Source organism: Bidens hawaiensis, unplaced genomic scaffold (genome assembly GCF_021521415.1).
Source record: "Bidens hawaiensis isolate Kalapana, Puna unplaced genomic scaffold, B.hawaiensis_p1.1 tig00005189_1, whole genome shotgun sequence".
Lineage (NCBI taxonomy): Eukaryota > Viridiplantae > Streptophyta > Magnoliopsida > Asterales > Asteraceae > Bidens > Bidens hawaiensis.
In genome coordinates this window covers 715,990-728,019 of record NW_027491334.1, presented here as the reverse complement: position 1 = coordinate 728,019, position 12,030 = coordinate 715,990, and positions in this window count along the sequence as shown.

Here is a 12,030-nt window from a genome sequence, read left to right as displayed (position 1 = left end):
GAGGCGAAAATTAAAAGAAAACGTTGCAGTTGGTATGGGTAAGGCCTCAATACGTCGGATCCCACTTCAAGTGTTTAATTTAGAGTGATAACACAATAATTATTAATAATTTTCTATAACATGGCATATATCTATCCAATGGACCTACATAGTTCTCATAATGCAAGTGTTTCTATTCATACTAGTGTAAATTTCAACCATCACAAGGTTTAGTTAAAGGTTATCAATCTACTATGAGGTTGTAGGCAGTGGAATACAATCTACAGTTGATCGGTGACCGAAAAACCAATGTTTAGAGCGTCAATGAAAAATGCCCAGAATAAGGGAATGATGAGATCATTAATATGGCACTAATATTTGTATGGTAATAGTAATACTAATAGAAATTGTATATATGAGTCATGTGATGCAAAATGCTTGTGCCGTGGATATAGCCTAGACCTACAAATGTAGACCTAATTCGCTATAACCGGTGGCTCTGATACCAATCTGTCACACCCCAGAAACGCGAGGGCATAATAACGTCATGGATCATAGTCACTGTTTATAAACTTTCCAATAGATACTTCATTAAAGTGCCTCTACATGCATGTGACTCCATATGTGTTTCTAATGCTTCAATTACCTGAGAATGCATGTATCAAAACGTCAACAAAAATTGTTGGTGAGTTTCATAGGTTTATTTGACATTTAAATATATGTGATTCTTGGACAACGAGCCAACCAATTTCTCAGACAGTTACCATGAGCTCTATAACCAAGACCTAACAGCGTTTCTATGAGCATCACTCTTGATGTTCTAAAACGAAAACATCGAAGTCACCTGTTGGAAAAATATCACCGGCTAGACCTCCAATATAAGTTAGTGTGACTAACCACGGGTGGGGTGTGTTAATCCTGAGTAGTACTATTTATATTGGCAACGTCTACAATAGTTAATGATTATAGATTTTATGGGACTTTTGGTGTATTATTGTTTCCAACCCATGTAACAAAATGAGACCGCGCTTCTACTCGTTTCCGAACATGTGTTTCTCCATGCATTCCCCCCCCAAAAGTCTCAAAATATTTTAATTAAAAAGGGGCCGTGAGACTCACCTTGTGAGCTATGATAACTGAGCGTCAGACAATACAAGGTCCCGTTCATCTACTAACCTAGATATTACCTAGCACGTAATAGATTACTTTGTTATTTCACGGATATTATTATTAGACCAATCGGTTTACGCAACGTGTTCACCCAATACAATATATTTATGACACATGTGATACAACTTGTTGGTGATATATTTATAATTTCTTATCTTTTAACATTCAATAAATATATAATTTAGTTATATATTTATCATGAAGTAGGTGTGTGTGTATAGTGTGAAACGTTAGTCGAATGTATTCACTAGATTTGTAGTTTCATGAAATTTTACATGAGTCTAAAATAATTATATTAATACATATACTTTGTAAACATAACTGTCTTCGAATAACTAACCATAACAATATATAAGTTTTCACAAATGGTTTAAGAATCCGTATATATAAATATATATGTATACACCTTCATATGTTATAAATAACTAAGAAAATATATATATTTAGTTTCACTTACACAAAATAACGTACACGTGTTATTATTGTCCCGGCACATTCGTTACTCTTTTTAATTTTACTAAATAAAATTAATAAAATATACTTTTTTTACACACCTTTTTATATTATTTTCCAAAACCATATTTTTGTAGAATAATGTTCTAATCAAACTATTTACAAATCTCCTTTATAACTAATTTCACATATGTTTTATAACTAATTTCACATATGTTTAAAGAGTGTGTATAACCATAATTATGGGTAGGATGCTAACATAATCAAATCTAGCCAACAAGTTGTATGCACAAGAGCCGAACTAAATTTTTCATAAAAAATGTTATATTAATCTTGTTTTTTTAAAAAAATGGCATTAAGGTTTTAGATAAAATATTACTCCTGGTTTGGCCATGAACACGTTACAAAATCCAAATAAGCATAAGATTTAGGTTGTTATGCTCACTTAGTATTAAAGATGACATCTAGAATGAGAGGAAGAAGAACTTGAGCTCGTGTTAGTCTCCACTTTGTGAGGTTGGTTCTGTAACTTCATTAACGCTCCTAGTTCATGCTTTGGCTTGAAAACCGGTAGCGGGTCACCGTGTTCGGTTTACAGGAAAAGACCAAGGAGTGTTTCGGGCCGATTTCGGTTATAAATCAGATTGTAGGGGTGTCTCGGGTCAGATTCGGACCCGCATTCAACGTGAGGAAGAAGGTTACGGAGGCATGTCTGAGTTGGGATGTGTTGACCGACAGGAAGAGTGAGGCGAGGGTGGTAGTTTGTGGTGTTGTGGTGGATAGTGGTGTTCGTTTGGATTTCCAGAATAAAAGGGAAGAGAGAGGACAACAAGATTATGATTTTGTTGCAGTGTATGATGTGTTTCTTTCACTCCCTTACACTTTCTTTTGTAGACATGGATTTATCAAAGCATGGTCTAGCTTACTCATGATATGATTTTGAAGGTGGAGTGAAGAAATGAATAAACTCAAAAGGAGATTGGTACAAGATGGTGGTCTTCGGTCATACGGGGTAGGATTGATGGTAGGTGATTGGATATTTGGATTTGATCTAAAAATTCAGATTGCAAGTTTTTAAATTTTGTGGTGATGGTTATTTGTTTTAATAATGTTTTGAATTCACCATATTATATTTTGTGTGCCACATTCCGTGAATAGAAGGGAAAATGGGTGTGAAGTTTAATACTAGTTAGTGGCATTTAATATTAATTAAAGACAGCGGTTAGTTAATTATAATTTAATTATAAATTACTCAATTTAGATGCGTTTAATTGTTTTGTTATCTAACTATTTGAATAAATGAGCATACATCACTACAGTATGTATGTGCATATATATTCCAATTTAACATTGTTTTACTCTAGTAAGGAATACATTTATGTATTGTTGTCATATGTTCTATTATAAAAATATATATATATATATATATATATATATATATATATATATATATTCCATCCCTTATAGATTAGTGATTCATGTTTCTAATTAGAGTTATTCTATCATCAATGTTCTTGTGTGTCGGGCCGACTAGTGTTATTTGATAATCCCTCCAATGTTAGCATCACTTTCACGGCTACTTCTTGCCATTTTTTAATTATTTCTCCGATTTGAAAGATTTACCTAACGAACAGGTTGGAGACACCCTATACTGTACAAGCCTTAAATGGTACGACTTTGATGCGAGTGTTATAAATATTATTTCAAGAAGGCTCGGCTAGCGATAGATGAGCATTCAACTTGCTTCGAAGTAAATCAGATGACCACATAGCATATACATCTTCCAATGTTTGGATGGTTCTTTCGCTTTAACTATCTATATGAGAATGATAGATTGTACTCGTTATCCAAACGAGAACTCAATTTTTTTTTTCATGATTACTAGATTAGATGTGAATCGAATGGCACTCTATGCCATGATACATATCCTAAAGACTACATTCGAAGAACGTATCAACTATGTCATATGAGCGATTCAGAATTCTTGAACTACACTAAAAGCATTCTATAGTTATACCATACATGTAACATCCGCATTTCTGAAAGTAATAAATAACAGAGAGTTTATTATTAATCGTGTGTCGTTAGTTTAATTGTGTGTGCAATGTTTGGATAAGGATTGGAATGGGAATGGGAATGGAGATTGGGTGGTGGGACCCATAACCCATTATATAAACCCAACCCACCCACCATTTCACCATTTTGTCTCCCTCCCCACACACTAGAAACACACACACTTCTACTCTCAAAACACTCGGATCCAAATCCGAGCAAAAGAAAGGTGAATCTTGTGTCCAATGTCATCAAGTAACAATAAACGCTTGGAAGATCCTGCGTGTTGTCCAGATCTGAACTCGAACCCGAAGCAAAAAGGTAGGTTTCAGTTCAAATGATTAAGTTTTACAGTTAGAACCGGCATGCAACCAGTTATGATGATAGACCGGGTTGTGAAATGTAAGAACAACATACACTGAGTTATAACCTCACGGGTGTGTCGAATGACAAAAAGGTGATGTCCGGGCCTCATAAACGCGGGTACACAAAGTTGGTACAACCCAAAACCCATAAAAAGGGTAAAATCGGGTCCTAAGGATGAGTCTCGGAGGAAAATGGCTTTAAAATGGTAAAAACGAAGAAAGGCAGATTTCGCATCGCATGCCCATGTGAAGCGAAACGCTCCCATGCGAAGCGAAACGCTACCATGCTAAGCGAAACGCTACCATGCGAAGCGAAACGCTGCCCCCGGACCCCCGTTAGTTGAGGTTTCATTAACTTAGATGTAAGAAGTAGTAGTAATGGTTAATTGATGCGCGTAATGTATTGTACAGTTAGCCGTGCGCAGCTAAGGAAGGGCATTACCATTGACGGTGAGAGAAATCGTCTCCAGGTGAGTTCTAGCCCCATTTCTCTTGAGATGTTTTCGGGGCTGTGTGTATACTTGTAAGAATAGTAACATATGTACCTATGTGCTTAACGTGAATGATTAATGCAAGAATGAAAGAAAGATATATACATATATATATTTATGTGATTAATGCCAATGATTAATGTAAGAATGAAAGAAAGGTGTTAGAACTTGTATATGTTAGTTGTTTAACTTAAACATGATTGTAAGAATTTAGAAAGAATAGTAAGAGTCAGGGTGGCAGGCCCTTCTAATACCTAGGCAAGAATAGTAAGAGTCAGGGTGGCAGGCCCTTCTAATACCTGGACAAGAATAGAGTGGCCGACTCTATGATATAGGTGCAAGAATTCGGGTGGCAGACCCCTATAATATTTGTGCAAGAAGTCGGGTGGCAGACCCTTATAATATCTGTGCAAGAATGCATGTATAATTGTATGTTGTAAGAGTGTGTAAGAACAATGTAAGAGTAGTACAGATAATATTTGTATGTAAATGAAGGAATGTGTAAGAATAATTCTGTAAACTATTAAACTAGAATTCACTCAGCGTAGCTGACTTTTAGTATGCACGCAGGCAAATAGGTTGAGGCAGCTGGCTTGAGGAGGGACACATGGCAAGGACTGGAGAGACTGGCATCTTGGAATAGAAGTGTTTTGAAATGTGATGTTTTGTTAAGACAATTCAACTTTTGTTTAAGACAAGAATTATTGTTTTTGTAATGTGATGGTGAATGTTTAATTATTCTGCGAAAGTTTTAATTAACTTGATTTTAGAACTGTGTTTATGAGTAAACCCAACGCCAAAGTAGGGTTACCAAGAACGTGGCCTTACAAGTTAGTATCAGAGCATAAGTTCGAGAGAAATAAGCATCCTACATGCTTAGACTCGAACAGAGAATGGGACTTAAGGAAGAAAAGAAAGGAGATGCCAGTCCAAGAATGCCATGTGTCTCCCAAGCAAACTTAGAAAGCGATCACCTTGTGTAAGTTGATCCTGTGCATAGTAAAGAATGAGTAAGAAAGCTAACTTAATAACTAGATATAGAAATGCTTGTTATATGTGACGATGTGAAATGTACGATTGGCTAATTGTTATAAGTAGAACCTAGCACAAGTGGACTCACAAAGGGAAGTGTAAAGGACATGGAGAGTAACGTTATCAGCTAATCACAACTGGCCACTGTTGTTACCTGTTAGCCTTACTATCCTAGTACTAAATATTTCCTGTAGTGACGACGTTTGTGTTTTCTTATAGAATACGAATGGATGGTACTAAGAAGACTGCTAGGCAAGGAGAAAGTTCGAGACGCCGTGGTAGACCACGTGCTACCCGAGTACCCCTCGAGGGACTGATTACCGAGTCTGAGGAGGAGAGAAGCCTAACTGTGAGAAACGAAGGGTATCAGCTCGACCCTGCTATCCAAGCTGCCATTACTCAGGCAGTGGCTGCTGCAGTACAGAATCAGCAGTAGGAAAAGTCAACCGATAGCCGTGCAGGAGCCGTTGAGAGGGCAGGGGAAAGTAGTAAGAAAGATGAAGAGGCTGTGAGGGAGGAATCAAGTGAAGATCGGTCAGCGAAGGTCAATGCTGGTAAGAGGGGCCGAGGTGGGTGCAGCTTCAGGTTGTTCAAAGGTTGCGACCCACCAAAGTTTACTGGTACGGGGGATGCAATCGCTACACTCCAATGGATAACCGCAATGGACAAGGTTATCCTAATTAGCGAATGTCTCCCCAACCAAGCAGTGGGTTTTGCTACCCAGTCATTCGAGGAAGAAGCTATGTTTTGGTGGGAAACGGTAGAGCAAAGAAAGACTGCTGCGGAAATCGAGGCTATGAAGTGGGTAGACCTGAAGGAAATGGTCATGAAGAAGTTCTGTGCAGACGCTGAAGTGGAGAGGGCAGATATGAAGTTCCTGAATTTGAAGGCAGGAAAGATGACCCTCCGAGAGTACACTACTGAGTTTAACCGTATGTCAAGACTCGTGCCTGACATGATGAACACCGAGGCCAAGAGGGTCAAGTGCTATTTGAGGGGACTACCACCAAACGTTCACACCTTTGTCCGGGCTAGTAAACCCGCTACTTTCGATTCTGCTGTTGAACTCGCATAAATGGTTTACGATGACCTGGCCGTGGACGATGTGGTAGTGGAAGAGAAGAAGGAGAAGAAGGGGGGTGCTCCTGCTAACCGACCGGGTACTCAGTTGTGGAATTCTAGGGAGAAGAAACAGAAGGTGTGGGAAAAGAAGCCGTGCAAGACTTGTGGGAAGATGCATGGTGGAGAATGTAAGTGGGGCGCAGGGGTGAGCGCTTGCTACAATTATGGAAGGACAGGGTACTACTCTCGTGATTGTAACAGTGAGATTGTCTGTTACAAATGCGGAATGACTGGCCATATGGCAAGAGAGTGCTCGGTAAATGAAGCTGGGGGAAGTGGTAAGAAAGTGGCTGACCAGAACAGGCCAAAGACGAGAGCCTACATGCTCACCCAAGAACAGGCCAAGAAGATCCCCGATGTTGTGACAGGTACTTTCTTAATAAATGGTATTTCTGCTTCAGTATTGTTTGACTCAGGTGAGACTAGGAGTTTCGTAGCTACCTCATTTTGTAAGGCAGCTAAGATGATTTGTTGTCGTGTACCTGAAACTTTTATGGTAGAAACCGCTGGTGAGACTTCGGTTAGAATTACAAGGATGGTTAAGAATTGTAAGATAGAGCTAGAGGGAATCGGATTCCCTGCTACCCTGTATGTGATGACCTTAGGAGGATTCGATGTGGTATTGGGGATGGATTGGCTGTCTGAATTCGAAGCTCAGATAGTGTGCAAGAGTAGATTGATAAGACTAAAGTCTTTGCATGGCGGTACGGTGACGGTTTATAGGGATAAGGAAAGCTCAGGGCTTAACGTCATTTCGATGATAAAAGCCAAAAGTTTATTAAGGCGAGGGTGTAGTGCCTACCTGGCGTATGTTGTCAAAGCTAAGGCCGAGACGAAAGAAGTGAAGGATGTTCTTGTAGTGTGTGACTATCCCGAAGTGTTCCCTGAGGACCTTCCGAGGTTACCACTGGAACGTGAGGTAGAATTTCAGATAGAGTTAGTACCAGGAGCACAGCCTGTTGCGAAAGCACCTTATCGTCTGGCATCGTCCGAGATGAAAGAATTAATGTCCCAACTACAAGAACTTCTCCCGGCAAAGGTTTTATAAGGCCGAGTGTTTCCCTGTGGGGTGCGCCGGTGTTGTTCCTTAAGAAGAAAGATGGGAGTATGAGGATGTGTGTCGACTACAGGGAGTTGAACTCACTCAGCGAAGCTGACTTTTGGTATGCACGCAGGCAAATAGGTTGAGGCAGCTGGCTTGAGGAGGGACACATGGTAGGGACTGGAGAGACTGGCATCTTGGAATAGAAGTGTTATGAAATGTGATGTTATGTTAAGACAATTCAACTTTTGTTTAAGATAAGAATTATTGTTTTTGTAATGTGATGGTGAATGTTTAATTATTCCGCGAAAGTTTTAATTAACTCTGATTTTAGAACTGTGTTTAAGAGTAAACCCAACGCCAAAGTAGGGTTACCGGGAACGGGGCCTTACAATACATCCGAGTCCATTAGGTACTAAAAGAAAAATGTATAATAATTATGTGTTGTCTAGTGATTACTCACAAGAATGGAACTGCATTCGATGAGACAGCTAAGGTGTTCACAGAGAATAACTAAGTCTATATATGCCTTAAGTGTTCTCACTATCTTTTTTTTTTCTTCTTTTTTTTTGAAATAATGAATGACTTGACAGCAAGTCCTTTAGATATATTGTAATTACTATGATAGTATATCATTGGGACATTACATCAACAACTAGATTGCCATGTTTATTAGGAATGAGTAATATGATGGATTTCATTCTGTAAAGCGTTTCAAGGGTGGAGTCTACGTACTCTTAGATATGTTAGCTATTCCTTTCAAAGAGAACAGTGAATTGATCGCATCATTTAACGACTTAATAGTTTGCGGAAAATTCCTAGTGTTGAATCTCATAAGGCCATTTATTGTACTTACTAAGAAGAATTTATTTGTTTTTAATCTGGTCTAATATAATTTTTGTCAATTTTCATATTTTACCTAGTTTCGAAAACTTATAGTCAACTATTACTAACTCCATATGATAGGCAGCGCATCACCAGTTCTTGAGTAGAGTAGCAAGTGTGGTACTAAAGGGTATACACTATTGCTAGGATGTCATAATTGTGCTTTCGAATGAAGTTTTAGTAAAAGAATATAATCAAGATCTTAAATTTCAAACATCATGTTTTGGTTATCGTTCATAATGAGAAAGCCCTAAGTTAGAGGAGGAGAAAATTAAAAGAAAACATTGCAGTTGGTATGGGTAAGGCATCAATACGTCGGATTCCAATTCAAGTGTTTAATCTTGAGTGATGATACAATAATTATTAATAATTTTCTATAACATGGCATATATCTATCCAATGGACCTTCCAGAGTTCTCATATAATTGTGTAACTACCGTTACATTGGCCACCGTAACCGTAATTCAACCTTACATGATTACCCTAGTATTACTCTATCATGAATCATAATGCATGTGTTCCTATTCATACTAGTGTAAATTTCAGCCATCACAAGGTTTAGTTAAAGGTTATCAATCTACTTTGAGGTTGTAGGCGACTGGTGCGGGTTGAAGGAATAGTGGAACACAATCTACAGTTGATCGGTGACCGGAACACCAATGTTTGGAGTGTCAATGAAAAATGCCCAGAATAAGAGAATGATAAGATCATTAACATGGCATTAATATTTGTATGGCAATAGTAATGCTAATAGAAATAGTATATATACGAGTCATGCGATGCAAAATGTTTTTGCCGTGAGACGTGGATATAGCCTAGACCTACTAATGTAGACCAAATTCGCTATAACCAGTGGCTCCGATACCAATCTGTCACACCCCAGAAACGCGAGGGCATAATGACGTCATGGATCATAGTCACTATTTATAGACTTTCCAATAGATACTTCATTAAAGTGCCTCTACATGCATGTGACTCCATATGTGTTTCCTGTGCTTCAATTACCTGAGAATGCATGTATCAACGTCAACAAAAATTGTTGGTGAGTTTCACAGGTTTATTTGACATCTAAAAATATGTGATTCTTGGACAACGAGTCAACCAATTTCTCAGACAGTTACCATGAGCTCTATGAAAATAAGATGATGATGAGAAAACTACCTAGGCTAGACTCCCCTAAATTTCGGTAATGAATTGACTCGGGAAAATATTTAGTTATGGACTGGGATCGTAAAATAGACACTTAGAAGAAAAACCAAATAGAACCCCTGACCCTTCTCAAGAGATAACCTATGGATTTCTAACAAGTTTTAACGCACACCAGTATTAAAAATCAAGTTCGCTTACGGTCACCCAATTTGTTTATAATTTAGTTCTTTTATACGAAATCCTACCTTACAGCGCGAAAATCAAAGGCAGTTTAATATATCAAATTGATTCGATAGACAAAGTTAATCAATCAAACCTATACGGACTACTTACGAAGAACTAAATCTAGCAACCCTGATCAACAAAGACCTATCAATAACCTAGAACCTTACAGCTATTTAGATTAGCAGCACACTTTGGTTTATTTGATTAAATAATATCATTCCTATGATCTTATTCAAAATCAATCACAAAATAATCAAAAACACAAAGTAATTGACCTATTAGCAACTTATCATAATGACAAACAATAATCAAGGCAACTATGGAATAATAAAAATTAATCAAGCAATCTTAAATATCCATACGTATCAATTTAATATAAGTAAACCTTTTACTAATTCATAAAAACCATAACGCAAATAAATCCCAAAGCAAAACAAAACGCAAAGTAGGTTCATCATAAGCCTAGGCAGTCTATAACGTTTAGCCTAGTATCTCAAAAACAAACAAAACAATAATAGACGAAATCATAGCGACAATAAATAAGAACGTAAGAATAAAGGCGATAAAACCCGTAGTCTTCATCCTTGAATATTAAGCACTTCGCCGGCTGATTCCTCGACTCCAAAGCTGCCGGAAACTCGCTTCAGACTCCTCGGAACACACCAAATTCGTCTGGACTACAAGGTATGGTTAATGGTGAGTTTAGGGGTCTTTATATAGGCAACAGGGGGTCCAAAAATAGGTTAAGACGGTTAAAAAGGATGATTCTGGAAGCATGCACCGCCACCACACCCGCCGCGCGGCGCGACGGTCTCTCCCTCCCTCGTCACGCGGCGCACCGGCCCTGGGGGGGTCTGGTCCACTTTGCTGGTCCGGTTCACTCCTGGTTTCGGTCCGGTTCGTTTCCTGAAACGTCGATTCTTCGGTTCGACTTGTTTTTGCTCGTTTTTCGCCCTCTTTTCACCGGAATTAAAACCCGAAACCTAAAATACAAAACCATGTTAGTAGTATACAAATCTTACGAGAAACCGAACATAAACTAATAAAATATTAAATAAATATACATAGGATTAACATATATTAAATGTTATATCAAATATCCCCACAATTATCACTTTTTTCGTCCATGAAAAAGTGTCATTGCAATGGGATCAGAATAAGAGAAATACAGTTTTAAAAACATATAAGGTTAACTTTAAAGCTTAGATAAACGTAAAAACTGCTATTGCCGATATTGTTATCCACTAATACCCAGCTACCAGCCTATCAAGCCCCCACGCACATTAAGCATTTAAGTTCATGTGATATCAAAAACCTATGGGTCTCACACCTTTGGAGTTAAGATCCACCTACCCCATCTCAAGCATAGCAAAGACAATTAAGAATAATCGATTTGAAGCAAACTGGTTCAACATATCACCGTAAGATAAGAACCCCTTAATGGTAAGAAGAAAATGAACTTACATGGAATTAATGAATGATAGGTCAAGTGAGGTCGTACGAGCATGCCCTAAATATTATTGGACTTTGTCCTATATATGCCATAAGAAAATATTTATTGACTAGAAACTTTCGAGCCCCAATAGTGTATCCTCAGAGTCATCATCCCCTTGGTAACACATAAACTCTAAGTCTAGTCTAGTATGTGTACTTTGGCCTCTTTTTCTATTTTATGAGAATGCTCCTTTGGCATTTTTCATTACTTTGCTCTTCTCACTTTTTCTTTTTCTGATCAACTTTTGGAATATTTATATTTAATTTTTTTATTTTTAATTTTTTATTGTGCACTTAGGCATCTTTTATCTAAAAATATATAACTAAATTCTAAGCTCACTTGTAACGCCCGAAAATTTCGTTAATCGGCTCGATCGTTTATAAATGTTTGTCAAAAAGCCGGGGCTTCATCTTTCTAATTTAGAACCTTGTAATACGTTTTAAAAGGCCATTTGTCCATCCATTTTCCCAAAACATCCCCTCTTACGACTTAAAGTATTATATTAGTATGTAGTACCCGACATTTTCGTTTATCGGCATGCACGTTGTAGAGTTTGTATATTTATCGAGT